The sequence below is a fragment of the Macrobrachium nipponense genome, chromosome 30, assembly GCF_015104395.2.
Source record: "Macrobrachium nipponense isolate FS-2020 chromosome 30, ASM1510439v2, whole genome shotgun sequence".
Classification (NCBI taxonomy): Eukaryota; Metazoa; Arthropoda; class Malacostraca; order Decapoda; family Palaemonidae; genus Macrobrachium; species Macrobrachium nipponense.
Genome location: NC_087218.1, coordinates 4,518,852 through 4,539,760, shown reverse-complemented (window position 1 = coordinate 4,539,760; position 20,909 = coordinate 4,518,852). Strand labels below are relative to the sequence as shown.

The 20,909-nt window shown below is 39.3% G+C and overlaps 1 protein-coding gene and 2 long non-coding RNA genes across 4 annotated transcripts in view; 1 reads left to right on the top strand and 2 right to left on the bottom strand.

The window, feature by feature from the left end:
- LOC135202238 (uncharacterized) overlaps positions 1–20,909 on the bottom strand; it is a 362,178-nt gene that overhangs the window by 59,650 nt on the left and 281,619 nt on the right. The window lies entirely within an intron of this gene.
- Positions 1–20,909, top strand: part of LOC135202237 (uncharacterized) — a 200,435-nt gene that overhangs the window by 129,205 nt on the left and 50,321 nt on the right. The window lies entirely within an intron of this gene.
- The window catches only part of LOC135201936 (metallophosphoesterase 1-like), a 31,929-nt gene that overhangs the window by 6,477 nt on the left and 4,543 nt on the right, over positions 1–20,909 (bottom strand). The gene's annotated exons all lie outside the window — the stretch shown is intronic.

Genomic DNA, 20,909 nt, shown 5'->3' with positions numbered 1-20,909 from the left:
CATTATGAATCAACTGTTACGAGAGGGTGGACAGTAAGATGGAAGAAAGAATATGTATGGAGGTACAGTAGGAGGAATGAAAGGGGTTGCAGCTAGGGCCGAAGGGACGCTGCAGAGAACCTTAAATAATGCTTACATTACACCGCATGAGGTACAGTGACGGCACTAACCCCTACAGGTGGGGAAGAAAAGATTGAGCTTCAGAAAGAGACCTAAGTGAGGCAAGGAATCGATAAAGGATACCTTAAAAAGGTTCTCGTATAAGATGATATCTTCCCGGTAGAAGCTCAGATCGTCATTACTGTTCTTATTTCATTCACACGAGTCGTGTGATTATTAACTGAGACGTAAGGTGAATTCAAAAGTACCTCACTTTCAAAGGCCTGTCTTTTTTTTATGTATTTCCTTTTCCGTGAGAGATGTATGTTTTTTTTTACCGCAATTAATTACTTTGTGGAATGAAGGATTAGCATAAAGTATTCTTCATCGCTATACGAAAAAAAAAAACCAAGTCATAACAATTTCGAAGTTGTGGTAAAAAGTGTACTATAATAATTAATTGCTTTCCGTAAACCAACAAAACTAAAAGACCTTAACTGATATACATTCCAGCCAAGATCCCATGTCTTCTAAATTTCGATTCATGGGGATATTATTCTCTCTCTCTCTCTCACCTAGCTACAAACTGAGCAAGAGTAAAAGATATCTTTCAAAAGTCAAAGGCATCGAGAAACGAAAGATATATTCTATCGTGTAATAAATATTACACATTTTTATAAACGAATCACGTCATTACTGAAGGACAAAGGTCTCACACGTACAAATCTAATAATGTATTATATCCTCTTTTCAAAGGGTTACCAACATGAGTTTTTTTCTTGATATCTCAGAAACTACAGTTCGAACGTCCTTCGTTTGTTTGTATGGTGTTTCTACGTTCCATGGAACCAGTGGTTATTCAGCAACGGAACCAACGGCTTTACGTGACTTCCGAACTACGTCGAGAGTGAACTTCTATCACCAGGAATACACATCTCTGACCCCTCAATGGAATGGCCGAGAACTGAACTCGCGGTCATCGAGGTGGGACGCCAAGACCAAACCGACCAAGCCACTGATGCGCTCCTTCGTGATAAAGCGACGCGAAAGGTCTCGCTGATCAATAACAAATGATCGTCGTCTAAAAAGGAGCAAAATGAGAGAGAGAGAGAGAGAGAGAGAAGAGAGCGAGAGAGAGAGAGAGAGAGAATAATAATAATAATAATAAATTCTTTATTTCCAATATTTACATTGGGTATACATAAATATAAAACTACGATTAGTAAAATCATCTTACAAATAGTTAAAATATTTGTAATTTTAGACATACAAAAGTTTGCTTAAGATTCAACAAATCGACTAAAACTTTAGCAATTAATAAAATTCATCAGTAATAAAAGAATATCATAAAATTAGAGAGTATTTACTCAAAATATAATGAGTAATAATTATTCTTCTTGAATATTAAAATACATTGTCATAGACCACATAAGTGTGTTAAAAAACAAGTCATGTACAAATAGTATTACAAAATAACACTAAGTAAAACAAATAAGCATACCCAGATTATAAAGGACTAAGGATATCTAATTTGTAAATAAAAGCCATCTTATCAATAAGTATTACTTAAAAACTAACTCCAATATCTATAAAAGTACAGTAGCGCTTCAGAAGCACTTTTAATATGACAATTAAGCATAACGACTCAGTAAAACTTACACGAATCGGAACCATTTAAAATTAGTTTCTTCAAGTGTACATTAAAAGCAGCGCGAGATGATTTTTTGTTTATTGTGTCAGGTACTTTATTGTATAATGCTGGGCCTCGAATACTAAAACTGGCTCCGGGAGCCTATCTCGTGTTTTCGCCCTTTCTACATCCAGATTTTCCTGCTGTCGAGTAGAAACCCCATTAACTGTGTGTACTGTTGGAAAATTATATAACCATTCAGGAGTTATTTTTCGTGTTGTTTTAAATACCAGATTAACAGACACTATGGTATATTTGTCTTTTTATCTTTAACCATTCTAATTTTTTGAGGTAAGGGGGTATGCGGTCATGTTTTTTTTTACATTACCAACAGCCACTCGGCGGCAAAGTTCGAAGTTTTTTGAACCCTTTCCATTTGTTGTAGGGCCAGTTACTCCCGAAATTCTTAAACAGTAGCTGATTATACTCATAGCCAGCGACTGAACAACTATTTTACGCGTAGAAGAATCAAATGAATCTTTTACTCTATTTAAATAAATAAATAAAGTACCTATCACTTTCTTATAAATTTCATCTATATGCGTTTCAAACGTCATATATCTATCAAAATAAACCCCTAGATTTTTTTACAGCTTTCATGTTTTAATCATATTTCCATTAAAAATCTATTTGCACATTGTCTCCCATTTCTGATATATATTGTCGGGAACCTATTAAAATGATGTTGTTTTTTTTTTCTCATTAAGAAGCAAATCATTAGTTAAGAAGTAGTATTTGGCCTTCTTTAGTACGTATTCTGCACTATGAATTAGTTCGTCTATTTCATTTACATTTCTTTCGATTAAGATCTGGGTGTCGTCGGCGTATTGGATGACGAAACAGCCGGTAGTGATTTACCAGATCACTGACATATTACAAAGTGTATTGGGCCAAGATAGAGCCCTGGGGTACACCAAACGCTACAATTTTTTGAGAAGACACAATTTGGCCCATTCTAACTGATTGGGATCTGTTATGTAAGTAATTCATAAACCAGTGTATCTATATTCAGTGATGTACATTTATCAAATAATATATTGTGATTCACGCTGCCAAAGGCTTTTGAGAGGTCAAGTAAAAGGAGCAGTGAGACTTTTTATTATCCAAGCAATTATAATTCTTATCTGATATCTTTAATAGAGCCGTTTCAGTTGACAATTTTGGTCTGAAGTCGTGTTGACTTTGTGAGATTAGACCATTTGTCTCTAGAAAATCAGTTATTAAATAGCAATGATTTTTTCAAGAACTTTTGACAATATCGGTAGCAAAGATATAGGACGATAATTGGAGACGTCTTCCACTCTTAAAAACAGGAATTACTACGTGGGGATTTTTCCATATCTCCGGATGCTGTTTAGTGGCTATAGATGTGTTAATTATAGCTATAAGGTAAAATGCAATAATGTATAACCCATCCCTAATGAAACGCAAGCTAATCCCGTCAGATCCAAAGGCATTTGTGTTTTTAAGATTTTTATAATTAAAATGACAGTATTACAATCAACAGGAGTAGGCTTAAAACTATCTCATTCTCTAACTGGAATATTACGTACTGTTTCAGTAGAGATATACATTTCCTAATTTAATTTCCTCGGGTTTTTTTCGAAAGTTTTTTTCCCGACCTCAGCGAAAAAATCATTGAATTTTTCAGCCTTAGAGTGTACATCAGTTACTGCTGGCAATGGCATAGAGCTCCTATCTGTTTGTTGTCCATTAAATAGCATATTTTTTGTTATTTTCCAAGTAGCAGAAACATTGCCTTTAGCTTTCTGATATTTGCTTTTGTAATACTGCTTACGGCTTCCAGCTAACTTTGAATTGACTCTCTTCTTCAGGTCTTTATGTTTTTCTCTCAGAGATGTTAAAAGTTTGATTTTTTTTAACTCACTTTTCAGTCTGTCTCTTTCTTTCGTGTCCCGCTTTATTTATAGCATCTGTTATCCAGGCCGCCCCTATAATGGGGGAGGGGGACGAAACGATTTCTTTCGTTCCAACCGAGCACAAATGTTTAGGCACGATGTAAAGACGTCGTTTAAAATTCCTACTTGGTTGTTTACATTGTCAGTATTTAAAATTCCGTTTAATATATTTGCGTTATTCGTGAGAAGAACACAAAGAAAGTCTGGAGAATAATTTTGCAAACATCTAAAAGGTTTTAAAAGAGGTTTCTTTTTTAGCTTACGAATATTCAAATGAGTTAAGATTGTCTCGTGATCTGCCACCAAGCTTGGTATAATATCAATATTTGTTATCATATGTTTAGCATTTGTTATGACGAGATCAATTAAAGACGCTGATGTAGGAGTAATTCTAGTAGGTTTGTTTACTATCTGATCGAAATTTAGGTTTTTAATTAGTTTATACATTTTATTCTCGGTCTTTAGCAGATCATTATTAAATCCCATAAATAAATATATGCTTATTTCATTTCGTAAAATAATTTCTTTAAAAATATCGGAGATATAATCAAAAGAGGTTGCCGGTGCTTTGGGATGGCGATATAGCTACGCATCCTACAATAACAGAAGGAAACTTGCGATATTGGAACGAGATCCACTTGTCTTCTACACCCTCACAGTTTTCGATCGTTAAATTCATTTCGGTGACTTTCAAATAGTTTCTGACAAATATACATACCCCTCTACCCCTCCACCCCGACCTTGATCCTGACGGTAGACTATCAGACAGGGGGAAATATTTATAAATGAATCACTTATATTAGTGTATAACCCATGTTTTCGCTAACACATAGAATAATCAATGTTTTGTTTCGTTTAACATAAGTTCTAGTTCAGTTTATGACTCAACAAGGACTGGACATTAATATGGACTACCGTTAACATATCACTGAATCTAGAAGTCTTCCTGTCGGCACCATCTTCCTGGCCAAGATCCTAGTAGTTGGGGTTTTGTTCACATAATCTACTTTTGTGACAAAATTCATAACATACGTTACATCTTAGCTTATGATCAAATCTGCAGTTCGATTGTTGGTGATTGAATTTACCGCAGTTATAGCAGCCATATCTATTAACTCTAATATTAAGATGATTACTATAGTTGCCATTTTGTTATTTCTATGAGTATAGCCCTGAGCCATTACTATCATTATTATATCTAGAACACGTTTGAGAATTGGCATGTCCACTCGGGAGAGGTTCTCGTTCCTAAAGTACTTGTTTTTATTTTGTTGGGGCCTTGTTATATTTCTTCCCTTTTCACTCGATTTGCCAAAAATTCTGTACTTACATCTTCCATAGTATTAGGTCTGAGAATATTATTGTTAAAACTACACAAATTTGATTTGACAGCTTTGACACAACCACCAAGGACCACAAAACACACAACAACCGAGGAACACAACCACAACTTAACAACACAGCAAACAACAAGGAACACAACTCAACAACACAACAAACATGGAACACAACCACAACACAGCAAACAGCAAAAAACTCAACAACAAACAAGGAACACAACCACAACAAAAGACCACTGTACAAATAATCACTAACACAAAAATAACAACACAAAAAGGCAACACACACACACCCACTAACAACACCAAGGAATCACAACAACAACAACACAACTCATCTGACCAAAATACCTTCAACACACTGCTGCTAACACTACTGGCTGTCACAGGCTCTAACCCAAGACTGACTAAAAACTAACCAAACAAAACACAGAATTCTGACAACTAACAGGACCAGCAGACGACCCAGAACTCACCAACAGCCAATTCAGTCGTTAACCATCCAACCACCAATTACACCCCTCTCTCTCTCTCACACACACACACAGACGTTGTCAAATGGAAATCCATAATTACTCCATATTTCCTCCCCCGTTACATTTGACAACATCTCCTTTCACTCACAACACCCACACTAAATAGCCTTCCGCAACACCCACGGATGCTCGGACGCAGGTACCCTGGATCTTGTTTGAGGGCCTGCATACACACTCTCAGTTACACCGCCATCAACTTCTCCCAGACCACTTCCAGTCAGACTACCATTACTATCTCCCTCACTACCATCCTCCCAAATCCCATTCACTATCTCATCTACCCCTTCCAACTCATGTCCGAATATCTCTCGTAACTCTGCCACCAAATCACTTACCTCATTTACACTCCTGCCAAACTCCCAAAGAGACTCATTCATACTGCCAACTACATCCTTACCACCTGATTCCCTTCCCGGTGAAACTTCACTAAACCCTGACAATTCAAACCCACACACGCTAATGTATCATTCCTCCCCTCAAAGTCATCTGTATTACATGCCTTATCCACCATTTTTACCCTAACACTAACCCCTCTATCATGCAGTTCACGTTTCTGCCTTTCATTCGCTTTCCTTACCTTCTTCTGCTTTCTTCCATACTCAACCAACACTAACTGCCGATCTTCCAGACCCATTTGCTCACTGATGCTCAGCTCACATTTATTCACCCTCAACCTATCTCTCGTCGCATTCTCCTGAACATACTGTCGCATACTAAAGGACCCACCCAACTGAATCCCCTTAACACCTAGTTTCCCAAATTCCCAAACTGACTCATCCTCTTTCGCCTACACACACTCGCCACGTGACCTTCCATTCCACATTCAACACATTTCACACGCTGTTCTTTACACATCCTAGCATAATGCCTGTTCTTCCCGCAGTTGCTGTGAACTATGTTCATACGGGTACCCCGACATCCACTAGCTATGTGCCCTGCCTGTCCACACCTATAACATTTAATATCCCTATCTTTCTTACACTTGCTCACCAAATGCCCTGTTTGCCCACACCCAAAGCACGCTCCTAACACCCACCGACATTCATTCTTCCTGTGTCCTGGCTTACCACATCAATAACACTGATCTCCTCGCTCACGACTAACTGACCCTACTTTTCCAACACTCGCACTCCTATCTCTTTTAGGGCTAACTACACTCACATTACTTGCCCTAACGCTCCCATCTACCACTCACTCTGCCATTTGCCTCGGCCCTTCCAAAACTGCCTCCCTATAGCTTTTAAACTCTGGCACAACCTCAGCTACTTCAGTCCTAACACTAACACTTCTACTCTCTTTCATACACTTATCTAACTCGTAATCCTCTACTATTTCTAAAATGTCGTTCCAGGTCAACCTTTCATTCGTCCATTGCATTTTCTCCTTACATTTCAGATTCATAAACTCATATACACTCTGGTACAGTTGACATCAGCTTCCGCACTAACTCCTTACACTAATTTATCCCTTCGTCCCCAAACTTTTTGCTGGCTAATGTTTCTAACCTACAGACATACATTAACAACGACTCACCACATTCATTCTTGCCTCCTCAAAATCTTGCTTTCTCCTATATCTAACGCTACTCTTTATCCTCTTTGCCTGTTCTACAATCCTAGCTTTCACACACTCATACAGCACATTTCCTACACTCATCATTACCCCATACATACTCAACAAAAATCCCGTCAAAAAGCTACCTAACTCTCTGGGCAAGAGAGTTAGGTAGCTTTTTGTTATCCCCATACTTTGGCTCACAATACCTCTCATACTCTTTAAAAAAAAGTCCCATATGTCCCTACTACCATATTCCTCGTATTGTGCACATTGGGGTACCTCTCTCATATACACAGCCTTTCGTATTTCCTGCTCACTCTCACTCTCACTTTCGCTACTTCCATTCTGATACCTCTTTCCCTCTTCCGAATACAGCGAGTCAACCTCCATATTCACGTCCATACTCCTGAATACGCTCTTCTTACTTGTTTCCACTCACTGCTATCCACATCACTCTCAGCCCTTTCCCCAATATATTCAGTCCTAGTCTCATCCTGTCCGTCACCCTTACTAACCTTCTTTCCCTTAGTCTTCTTTTCCTCAGCCCCCTTCTTATTCTTGTCCTCAGGTTTATCCTTATCCTGTGTCTTCCCCTTCTTTCCTTCTTATCGCAACCAAAATCACCTTCGTCACTTGTACTCTCATACACTCGCTCTTTCACTTTCTTTACCACTCCTGGCCTGTCACAAGACCCAGTAGGCCTACCTCCTTCAGCTCCCTCTCCCATGAATCCCTTCATCATTTCCTGCATCATCTCTTGCATTGCATTCATCATTACCCTGAATTTTTCGTCCATTTTCTCAACCATTCTCTCTCTTCCGCTCCTTTCGCCTCTTCTTTCATTTCCACTTTTGCACTCCTTAGCGCATCTCATTTCCTCTAACTCGCTCTTCAGCTCGTCACACACTACCCTTAACCTCTCTTACTTTCTCCACTAATCACACAACTCACTACCCCAATTGCCCTGCAGCTGCCGCACCAACAGTCCCTGTTCAGGCTCCAAAAAATAATGTGGCGGGATCACAAGCTTAAAAAAATAAGCAGGCAAATTTCCCCCCACATAAACCTAATCACTCCAGCTGCCCAACTCACCCTCAGTCACACTTTCTTCTTCACACTACGGAATATGCAGGACAATTGACCTACCTACACAGAAAAAAAAAAAAAAAAAAAAAACTCAAAACACATGTACTTACCCAACCACTCCAGATACTCCGGGGTATCCTGTGCTGTCTGCCAGTCGAGGTCACAGAAATACCAACCACAACACAACACCCAAGGACTGCAACCCAACAACACAACAACCAATGACCACAACAACACAACAACTGAGGAACACAACCACAAACTCAACAACACACAACAACTGAGGAACACAACCACAACTCAACAACACAGCAAACAACAAGGAACACAACCACAACAAAAGACCACTGTACAAACAATCACTTAACACAAAATAACAACACAAAAAGGCAACACACACACACCCACTAACGACACCAAGGAATCACAACAACAACAACACAACTTATCTGACCAAAATACCTTCAACACATCGCTGCTAACACTACTGGCTGTCACAGGCTCTAACCCAAGACTGACTAAAAACTAACCAAAAAACACAGAATTCTGACAACTAACAGGACCAGCAGACGACCCAGAACTCACTAACAGCCAATTCAGTCGTTAACCATCCAACAACCAATTACCGTCCCCCCTCCCCCCCCCCCCCCCACTCTCTCTCTCTCTCTCTCACACACAGACGTTGTCAAATGGAACTCCATAACTCCTCCATAACACACAGCTTCAAAATGTTAATAATGATGGCTAGGAACAGTGCATAATTATATGGTCAAATAGTGACGAACACATCAATTCAGATATTACACATTCCAGAGACAGACTTGGTTGAAACATTGTTCACAATTAGAAAATTAAATAATTTAGTTTACCGAGTAAGGTGAGAATTTAGTTTTCTTTGTTTTCGTACAAAGGCCAAAAGTAAACACGGCAGCATCGCTTGAAAAACGTAACTAAAGGCCTCTCCAAGGTATTCTATATACCTTGATATACCTTGGGCCTGTCCACACGAGCGGGCCTGATCGGTGTGCTCCGGGGTTGTCGGGCAAATTCGGGCGGGCTTACCCGTGAATGTTGTCCACATGGGTGAGGCGATGGAGTCGGTGGGCGTGCCCTATGATGCCAGCAGTGTGTTCAGTGCAGTACGATAAACATGGTGCCTACCGCCAAGAAGAAGATATTGTGTAGCATGATCATTGCTTTGTGTGTGATAAAAAAGAAGAAAAAGAAGAGAATATGGTGCAAGGAATGGCTCAGTAAAAGAAATGTATAATGTTAACGTACGTCTGCCAGGGTCGAAGCTCAAGCCATCGGGCACCACCATGGTGATTTTGCTACAAGATCAGGCAATTTGAAGGTTAGCCCGTCAAGTGTGTCCATTAGAGGGGAGGTCCGCCGATCAGGCCCAGTCGTGTGGACAGGCCTTAAGCGCTTGCGGAAACTTGATGTGGATACAACGGCAACACTGCCTATAAGTCTGTTTATACTATAACTGTTCCTTTTGCCTATTTGTATTGCACTGCTTAAATTCCCTTACTGCCTAATGTGTCTTAACTATTTATATGACTAAAGTTCTTATTCCTATCACCATAATCCAGCCTTATAAAAACTGTCTTCATCTTAACTCTTCTCTACTGATGTAGCTACCAATCTTCTGTTTTCATACTTTTCAACTTCTTTTCTCACTCTACTACAAGCAGCAATGCCAAGCCTGGCAGTGGGTAGCCTTCAGTAAATTTCTACCTTTGCATTTCTTAGTCATTTTGAGTTTTGAATGATGTCCCACTTTTTGTGTTTCTTTCTCATTTTCCATTTCACTGCTATAATTTTACCAACAATATTCTGCTCGAGCTCCTTGGTCTTCCAGTGTTTTGTGACTATTCGTGGTCAGGCCCTGTACTAACTAATCTTCTTACCTTATTTTCCATTCTATTGTTCAGATGTAGTTTATCTGCAAAATCTCTTTGCAGGTCTCCCAATCTTTCCCTATTTTCTTTGCCATTTCATTCCTGGATCGCTGGTAAATTGAACAGTCAAATTTTCTTTCCCTCATCTATATCCAGTTCTTCTCTACTTCCTGTACTTTTCCTCTTAGATCGTTATACAGCTGCCCTCTTTCCTTTACAAATATTCCTGTATTCTCTTTACTCTCATTTACTCTTCTCTTTGATCTGTTTTCAAGCACTTTGTTTTCCTTCTTGATTTTGTTTGCCCAGCTTAGATGACCAAACCAACTGACAACCTGCAATTTAGCTTTCAAAGTACTTGAACAAGAGCAATCTCAGTAATGGTACAGAACAGGACACCTTCTTCACTATTTTTCTTCTCTAATTTTCCTTGCTCAACTCCATTCTCATCAAATCTGTTTTTCACGCATCAATATGCAGAATAATGGTTTTCACAATAACTTAAATAAACAAATTAGAGCACGCAAATTCTTCATGGTCATCAGAATTATTAAAGATCAATCTGGCTTTGTTCCAGCACAAATTCATTTGTTGAGGACCTTGCACAAATCTCTTAACGACAGCTGTCATTTTATGTACAAGAATATCTTACTAACTATGGTTTAATTTTCTGGTTGCCTTTCTCATTCATGTTCATGTATTAAAAAACTGCTAAAATTGAAAAATAAAGTGGTGAAAGCCTTACCTTTAATCATTCAGTTGTCCCAATTAATTTACCTTGCTTCTGGTGAGGTGTGCATTAATGATCTTGTAAAATTCCCTCAAAAAATGTAAAAATTTCTTCCATTGCTTAAGACTGAAACGACATACCCTCAGAACATCCACTGTAACCAGATTTTTTTATGAATATATTTGAAAAGCAATGTAAGCTAGGGACGACATAAGCAGATCTTATGCTTGTCTACTTACCGAACAATCGCCGAGTTCATCCTCAAATACGATAAATTGACAAAGAGAACATACGTATTTGTTTTTTATATAGTAAAAGCCACGGCTCTTGCAGATAAGCCCCACCCACTGCACACCAGTGATTGACTAGCTCTCCAAAGGGGAATGACCTTACTATAGTTAACAGTCCAAAAGATTACCATTAATATGGATTTGAATTCCTTTGGTAATCTTGAGTTCTGTGCATGACACCACAACCATAGATGTGAGTTCCCGAATTTGTGAAGTATGCAATAATCTGATAAAAGATATCTTAGGTTATATAACATCATTATTATGAAGATCCTGGATCATTCTGTTTATACTGTACGTACATCTTGTTTTTCTTTTGATCATGCACAGCATTAAATAGTACATGCATCTTACTTTTCATAAATTGGTGTTGGCCTACATAAGCAGTTCCAAACAGATCACACTACGTAACTGAAATGAAGAAGGATGGATGGATGGATTATGAAATTTAGGGACAAGCCCAAGCAATGGGACATATTATGGTCATTCAGCGCCGTAATGGAATGAAATAAATAATCTGATAATTAATGAGATGTAATTGAACGTGATGATAATCTGATGTGAAAGAAACTTAAAAACCTTATTTCATTAAAAAAATTATATAATTTTTTTAATATTAAAATACAATTAAAAGTATAACTGCATATACTTGTGTGTATTGGGTGAAAGGTAACATTAAATATTAATAAAATAAGTCCAATTTTATAGTATATATCAATCTCTTTTAAGAACTTTACAAGATTATTGACATCAACATCATCTCCTAAAATATAAGAAAGTTGTTTCCCTGAAAGACCGAATTTCCTGCGGGCAGCACCATACACTGGGCAACAAACCAGAATATGCTCAACTGTCAACAGGCAGTCACAGCGAGCACAGACTGGAGCCTCACTTCCTTCAAGTATAAAGCTGTGTGTCAATCGGGAATGGCCAATACGAAAGGTCTCGTTAAAAACAATCTCAGTCCTCCTGTCTCTATGAAACGAAAGACTGCCAAAAAATTCAAAATTAGGTCTGATTGCCTTCCAGCTTCTTGTTCTGGCAAGGAGGGTTGAGGACCATCGCTCCTGCCATTTGTGGCGGCGGATATAGCTCGAATAGGAGACTTCATATCATGTGTGGAACTTCATGGATATCCAGTGATTTTTTATGACATACTCTTTTTGCTGCTCTATCAGCTTTTTCATTACCTTTGATCCCTACATGGGCAGGAACCCAGCAGAACGAAACAGCTTTGTGTTTGCAAGAAATTCGAAACAGCCACTCTTGAGCTTGGAGAATCAAAGGATGTGATGTATTGCAAATATTAAGACTCTCCAAAACACTTTTAGAATCCGAATATATAACAAATTTCTTCTTCTCGGTTACGATGAACAATTGCTAATGCTCTATTAATGGCAGAAAGTTCTGCTGTATATACTGTAGCCGAATTTGGTAGTTTTTGCAGCCCTCACAAGATCTTCGTAATTACGGCTAGCACCAAACTCCCTCTCTTGACTTGGAACCGTCTGTATAAATCTTATTATACGCACCATCATGGGTTACAGCATCGTTCTCAGAATAAAAACTCTCTGCCATTTTATCAGAAAGGTTCTTCTTGAACCCCCCCCCCATAGTTTTTATTTTAATGTTACAAACTTTTGCTTTCAGGGGGATAAGACATGGTGGGAAAAGGGAATCTGGAGGCAACTAACTGAGAAACATTCTGATTTTTTAGAGTATCATTATTCACTTCTTGATGTAGCCTTATCTGGAAGGGGACAGACCCCTTGGTTTAAATTTCCTGTTGTCAAGTTGGCGAATGACCTTATTGGAAGGATTTTCGGAACTGCTTTTTACGCGCAATATGTACAAGAATATCTTACTAACTATGGTTTAATTTTCTAGTTGCCTTTCTCATTCATGTTCATGTATTAAAAAACTGCTAAAATTGAAAAATAAAGTGGTGAAAGCCTTACCTTTAATCCTTTAGCTGTCCCAATTAATTTACCTTGCTTCTGGTGAGGTGTGCATTCATGATCTAGTAAAATTCCCTCAAAAAATGTAAAAATATTCTTCCAGTGCTTAAGACTGAAACGACATACCCTCAGAACATCCACTGTAACCAGATTTTTTTATGAATATATTTGAAAAACAATGTAAGCTAGGGACGACATAAGCAGATGTTATGGTTGTCTACTTACCGAACAATCGCCGAGTTCATCCTCAAATACGATAAATTTGACAAAGAGAACATACGTATTTGTTTTTTATATAGTAAAAGCCACGGCTCTTGCAGATAAGCCCCGCCCACTGCACACCAGTGATTGACTAGCTCTCCAAAGGGGAATGACCTTACTATAGTTAACAGTCCAAAAGATTACCATTAATATGGATTTGAATTCCTTTGGTAATCTTGAGTTCCGTGCATGACACCACAACCATAGATGTGAGTTCCCGAATTTGTGAAGTATGCAATAATCAGATAAAAGATATCTTAGGTTATGTAACATCATTATTATGAAGATCCTGGATCATTCTGTTTATACTGTACGTACATCTTGTTTTTCTTTTGATCATGCACAGCATTAAATAGTACATGCATCTTACTTTTCATAAATTGGTGTTGGCCTACATAAGCAGTTCCAAACAGATCACACTATGTAACTGAAATGAAGCACAGACTTATGCAGCCAGTTCTGATATTAAGGAATGAATTTATCATCATCCTGCATGTCAAATGTTAATAGTATCATTGTGAGGTTAGACCTATAGTACATCAAATTCTTGTTTTCAGGTAATGACAGGTCATAGGCCTTCACATTAATTTCTTATTACTAATAGTTTTCTTTCCCATATCTGTTGAAAATAGAAACGCTTTTAATCAATATAGTAGCTCAGACCCTATGATACACAAGCTATATGCATACGTTCGAATGTACTTGTGTAATAAATACATGTTTTGAAAACAGATAATTATATATCTGTAAACAGAATCCATGACCTGAGGGGTCATTGGTGAATTAGGAGCGTCCTACGTGACTAACACAAATCTAGATCACGCTGTGCAATGCCTGCAGTAGCCTGGTTTAAGTTTGTTTGAAGTTAACCTGCACCGGAAACTTGTAACTTCCGAGCCGGCGGACTACGTATGTTTTTTATGTGAATCGCTGAGATAGCTAATGTTTCGCTATCGACGTGATGCTCTAAGAATTCAGTTCTACTTTAGTGATCAAACGGAACGGTCTCATGACCGAACTATCTCTCTTGTAATGGAGTTGAGAAATAAAGTTGTTGTACTGTTATCAACTTATCCGTTTGAATCATCTCCCTTATTCTAAGAAGAACCACTTTACTAAGATACAACGTAGGAGAGAAGAAAAGAGGAACTAGTAATGCTTACGAACTACAGTCGTAAGAAAAGACAACCAGTCTTTCGCCAAAACGGAAGAAACAACACTTGTACACGCATGTGCATACATATGTACATATGTGTACATGCATCAACTATCATAGTAACATAACGCCACTTAAACCACCGAGAGTAAAAGTAAATCTTAAGGGCATGTAGCCAGTGGCACACATAAACCAATCATAGGGCTGTCTCACAGCTTTATACACAACCATTAAATTGCTCAATAAAATATATAGAAAATATATTTACAAAAGAGATAACAAATTACATATACAGTGGGGCCCCGTATTCGAGTTCTCCGGACTCGCGGACTCGCACATTCGCGGATTTCTCTCGGGAACGTTTCCCCGCATTATTCGCGGTATTTTTCTATGAGAAATATCCACAAATTCCTGGCTTTTTTATCAATTTCATCATAAAATGCACTTTTTGTGATAAAACTATTAAAAAACCATAGTATGAAAATTTGTAGTGGTTTTTCTTGAGTTTTAACAAACAAAATAGGCCGTTTTTAGCGTTTTTATAGGGGTTCCAAACATTAGCGGGTTCTAACTATTCATGGGGGGGTCTGGTACGCATCCCCTGCGAATACGGGGGGGGACCACTGTATTACTGTGATAATTAAATATAAGGCTGGTGTAACATTTCTATGACAATGAAGACTTCGACTGAAAGGCATCAAAACATGCCCAACAAAATAAAAGAGAAATAACTAACACCTGAAAAATACATCTATGAGATGACCCAAACCAGTCCTAGAGTAGCCCACGATTCATTTGATATTGGGAGCATTCTTGTAGATTACCCTGTTGGACAAAAGGATGGATAAGTGTCAGTAAGTCTCCCATACCAGTCTGCAAGTAATCCATGATTCATATGATTTTGAGCGCATCTTGTAAGAAGTGTCAGTAATCTCTCTCTCTCATGTATTCATTTGCACTTGACTGTTTTTTTTCTATTTTTATGGCTTTTGATATGCTTATTTCTTATACTATTCATTTATTCATTTGATAAGTATTTTTATGGCTTTTTGACATTTTTTGCTGACTGACAAAGTTGCAAAAACCAATAGATGTTGATTTCCATTTTTCTTATTGTTTTTTAAAAAAAACTGCTGTAAAGTTGACAATATTCAAATATGAAATTATATAAATGGAGGTATTACTATATATGCATCCAAATTCAAATGAAAGGTACATTACTTGTGGAATTATTATCTTTAGCAAGTCAAGTGTCTGGTTAAACTATCTTTTTTAACTATCCTTAGTATGTTATTGAAGATGAAGGGCAATTGAATGGAAGGGCTACAGAATACATATAAGAATGTAAAGTACAATAATTTTATTTAAAGTCTTTGCTACATTGCATGGAGATGATGGCACAAAGGATATTATGGCCTTCAACGATTTTGTAATGGCTGCCCCATGGGCCCATTATAATAAAATGTAATCACCTCATTTGTTGATTATCAGCTACTGAACTTTGGTATCAGTACTTGATTTACACCAATACATAAAGAAATACTGAAAAAATAACATTATATTACATTACCAAACTGCAGTTGAATCTCATATGTCACAGAAAAGGCTTCCTAACAGATTGTCAATGATATGGTGCAACATCAGCCAATAATGAGTTTTTCAAGGTTCTGAAATTCATGCAATCCACCTAAATCCCAAGAATAAGAGATTATAAAAATGGTTTAACAATCAAAACTGAACAAATGGAAACACACTGAGTGGTAATTCAAGGGAGTTAATGATGGAGCAATTACAAATTAAAACAGGAAAATATTAACGCCACAATTTTCATCAAGGTAAACTTATATTAAAGATCATACACCATGTCACAGTAAATACTATATACAGTATAAAATATGTAACATTTAAAAATTTGTAAGGTCTTCTAATAAATATCTTCTAAGATAATGTTAAAGAAAGTAGAACATTTAAAATCAACATAAAACAATGGGAGAATCCCAGCTTTGGTTACTAAGGGCACCTGCACTATTCCTATGAAAAAGCCTACCATTTGTTCCACATTCTCTTGCTGTTATATCAATCCGGCATGTTATAATGGAAGGCCGAACTTTGTAGTACACAAATTAATGTTGTTTTGTAAGCTTGAAACAACATAATTTCCAAGAATATCAAAATTATTTCACCTTCACCACAGCTGGTATAACCAAGGTGTTTGTAGTTAGGATCTGACACATGAATCCCATGGGACCTCTGTACCAATCATCTTTGATATAATGCTTCATGTCTGTCCACTTATAATGCTAGCACAGTACGATGCCCTAAAATTAAATCATTGACTGCCCTTGAGGCTCATAAAAAGTTCCTGCTTTAGCTTGCGTCTGAAAAACAATGTCTTTATAATGCAAAACAAGTTTTTTAATACAAACCTATTAATCATTTTTAACATTATACTTTTGTCCTGAATATTCCCAGGTTTACCAATCTGCCATTTGTCATAAAAGAAAAAGGTAGTTCCCAACATTCATGTCATCTGAGTCCATAAGTATGTCAACCAATAACCTCACATCATTTGTAACATCTATGTGTGGCAGTGAGACTTGTGAGGTTGAGAGGAGGGCACTTGTTATGTGATTATTGGATTTAAATACAATAAGTTTTTGTTACATAAAAAAATGTATGTCTCAGTGCACTTGCATATACAAATAGGACCCAGCAGTCCCTGGGGACTGTACTAAATTACCTAATACATAATAAGACAACTAATAATGGAAACTAAGGAGTAAGGAACCAAGTTTAGTAACTAGCTCATAGGTTTGTAAAAAGTATGGCTAAAATCTTTGGCTTGTAAAAGCATGGTGCTTGTATCAGGTAAGTGACTATAAGTATAAGGAAGTGGGTATAGTAATCAACATGATATTGTTAAGATACAATAAAGTTTGTTCATACTTACCTGGCAGATATATATATAGCTGTATTCTCTGAAGTCGACAGAATTTTCTAAAAACTTACGACACACGTAGTGGGAGTAGGGTGGTTAGTACCCATTCCCGCCGCTGGGAGGCGGGTATCAGGAACCATTCCCATTTTCTATCAGATTTCTATCTCCACTGTCTCCTGAGGGGAGGTGGGTGGGTACTTAAAATATATATATCTGCCAGGTAAGTATGAACAAACTTTATTGTATCTTAACAATATCATTTTGTTCATGAAACTTACCTGTCAGATATATATATAGCTGAATCCCACCTTTGGCGGTGGGAGAGACAGAAAAGGATTTAGGAAACATATATATGTAGATGATTGACATCTTGGTTCCTTACCTGTTAGCATAGCTGACTTCGTGATTACTGTCACCAAGCCTGCATCTGCTTCACTAGAGTTACAACAAGGTAGAGACCTGTTTAGTTGGTGCGCTCTAGATGATCTGCCAACGGGGACGAGACCACAATGTGACTAGACCTGACCATACTCAAGAGGACAACGAGGCAAAACCACCACCTAAGTTAGCCTAATCAAATACTCCCATATACCAAAGGCTAAAAGAAGGGAAGACCGCATCGGCGGCCGACCCTACAACCATAAACATTGCGAACATTAAAAACTCACCTACCCTTTTCTATGGGAAAGGATGAGTGCTACCTCCTGCCCCCAAGATAGTGTCTGCGGCGACGTATGGTCCAAGAGAGTAACAGTTCTCATATGTCGTTCTGACCTCCCGTAAATAGTGCGAGCGAACACCGAGTTACTTCTCCAAAAAGTGGCACTTAAAATATCTTTGAGAGCCATATTTTTCTGAAAGGCTTATAGAAGTCGAAATAGCCCTTACTTCATGAGCGTTAACTTTTAAAAGCTTAAGTCACTATCTTGACAATAAGCGTGCGCCTCCTTAATGGTGTTCCTCAAAAAGAATGCCAGTGCATTCTTAGACATGGGCATATTAGGCCTCTTAACCGAACACCATAAATTCTCCGCAGAACCTCTACACTCCTTTGTCCTACGAAGATATTCTTTAAGAGCCCTAACAGGACACAGGACTCTTTCTGGCTCTTGACCAATGATTTCTGCCATACCTTTTATTTCGAACGTCCTAGGCCAAGGGTTGGAAGGGTTCTCATTCTTAGCCAGGAATGACATACTCAAAGAGCAGATTGCATTATGCCCTTTGAAGCCGAGTGTTTACTAATCGCCTGTATCTCGCTAACCCTCTTCGCCGTCGCCAGAGCAGTTAGGAATACAGTCTTCTTCGTCAAATCTCGCAAAGAGGCAGAGTAAATAGGTTCGAAGCGGCTTGACGTTAAAAACTTGAGAACCACGTCCAGATTCCACGAAGGCAACTTAGCCATCGGTACCTTGGTGGTCTCAAAAGATTTCAGTAGATCATGAAGGTCTTTATTATTAGCAAGGTCAAGACCTCTATGTTGAAAAACTACAGACAAGACACTTCTGTAGCCTTTAATGGTAGACACTGCGAGCTTTAAATCTCGTCTGAGATAAAGAAGGAAGTCGGCGATCTGGCTCACAGAGGTCGTGGTAGAGGAAACTCCTTTCTTCCTACACCAGCTCCTAAAGCTGCCCACTTCGACTGGTAAACCGAGATTGACGAAGTCTTCTCGCGGTGGCGATAGCTTTAGCCACAGGTTTCGAAAAACCTCTCGCTCTGGCCAACTTCTGGATAGTCTGAACGCCAGTCAGACTCAGAGCGGAGAGGTTTTTGTGGTACCTCTCGAAGTGGGGCTGTTTGAGTAGATCTCTCCTTAACGGGAGAGATCTCGGAAAATCCACCAGGTAGGACATCACCTCTGTGAACCAGATCGCTGCAGGCCAAAAGGGGGCGATTAACGTCAACCTCGTCCCCTCCGAAGCTGTGAACTTTCTCATCACTTCCCCCAGAATCTTGAAGGGGGGAAATGCGTAGAGGTCTAGGCCCGTCCAATCCCATAAACAGGGCGTTCTACTGCTACTGCCCCGGATCGAGAACTGGGGAGCAGTAAAGAGGAAGTCTCGTCGTCCTTGCGGTTGCAAAAAACGTCCACCAAGGGGCGTCCCCAAAGACTCCACAGCTCCTGGCATACGTCTTGATTGAGGATCCACTCTGTCGGCAGCAAACTGACCTTGTCGACTGAGGAGATCCGCCCGGACGTTCTCGACTCCGGCAATGAACCTTGTCAAGATCGTGATCTCTCTTGCCTTCGCCCAAATCAGAATTTCCTTCGCTAGAGCGAACAGGGAGCGAGAGTGTGTTCCTCCTTGTTTCTTCAAGTATGCCAGGGCTGTGGTATTGTCCGAGTTGACTTGAACCACTCGACGGGGAGACTTTGTCCTGAAAGAACTGGAGCGCTAATTGAACCGCTGCCAGCTCCTTGAAGTTGATGTGCCAGGCTACCTGTTCCCCTCTCCAGGTGCCTGACACTTCCTCCCCCCCTAGTGTTGCTCCCCACCCCGTGGATGACGCGTCGGAGAACAACACTAGGTCGGGGTTCCGAAGCTTGAGGGATATGCCCTCTGAGAGCTTTAACGGATCGAGCCACCATCTTAGATGGCTCTTCACCTCTTCTGAGATGGTTAGGATCATATCGAAGTTGTCCTTCTCTGTCCAATTGTCCGACAGGAAGAACTGAAGAGGTCGGAGATGTAGCCTCCCCAGGGAAACAAACTTCTCCAGCGAGGGAAAATGGTCCCCAGCAGACTCATCCATTCCCTCACCGAGCATGAATCTTTCCCTAGAAAGGCTGACACTTTCTCTATGCCTTGTTGCTGACGTTCCTGGGACGGAAAAGCCCGAAAAGCCACTGAATCCATCTGAATCCCCAGATACACGATGGACTGTGTTGGGGTCAGATGTGACTTTTCGAAGTTCACCAGAAGTCCCAGGGACGCAGCTAAAGACAGAGTCGTTTTCAGGTCCTTCAGGCACCGGGTCTGCGAGAAGCTCGTATGAGCCACGTCCAGGTCCAGAGCGAGATCCTGATGTTGAGGAAAGATGGAGCCACCTCGCCACATTCTTCATTAAGATGGTGAACACGAATGGGGCCGTACTCAGACCGAAACAAAGAGCCCTGAACTGAAAACACCTTTCCTTTCAGGACGAACCGAAGGTACTTCATAGACTGGGGGTGTATCGGGACGTGAAAGTATGCGTCCTGAAGATCGAGTGATACCATCCAATCCCCCGGTCTTAAGGCCCCTAGAACTGACTGAGGTGTCCATCTTGAACTTTTGCTTTTCTATATAAGAGGTTCAAGAACGAACTTTTACGTCCAAGACTGGCCGCCACCCTCCCGAGTGTTTCGGAACAAGAAACAAATCTGTTGTAAAAATCCTGGGCGTAGCCAGGTCTAAGACCTGTTCCACTGCTCGTTTCTCGAGCATCTGCTCGAGCAGAT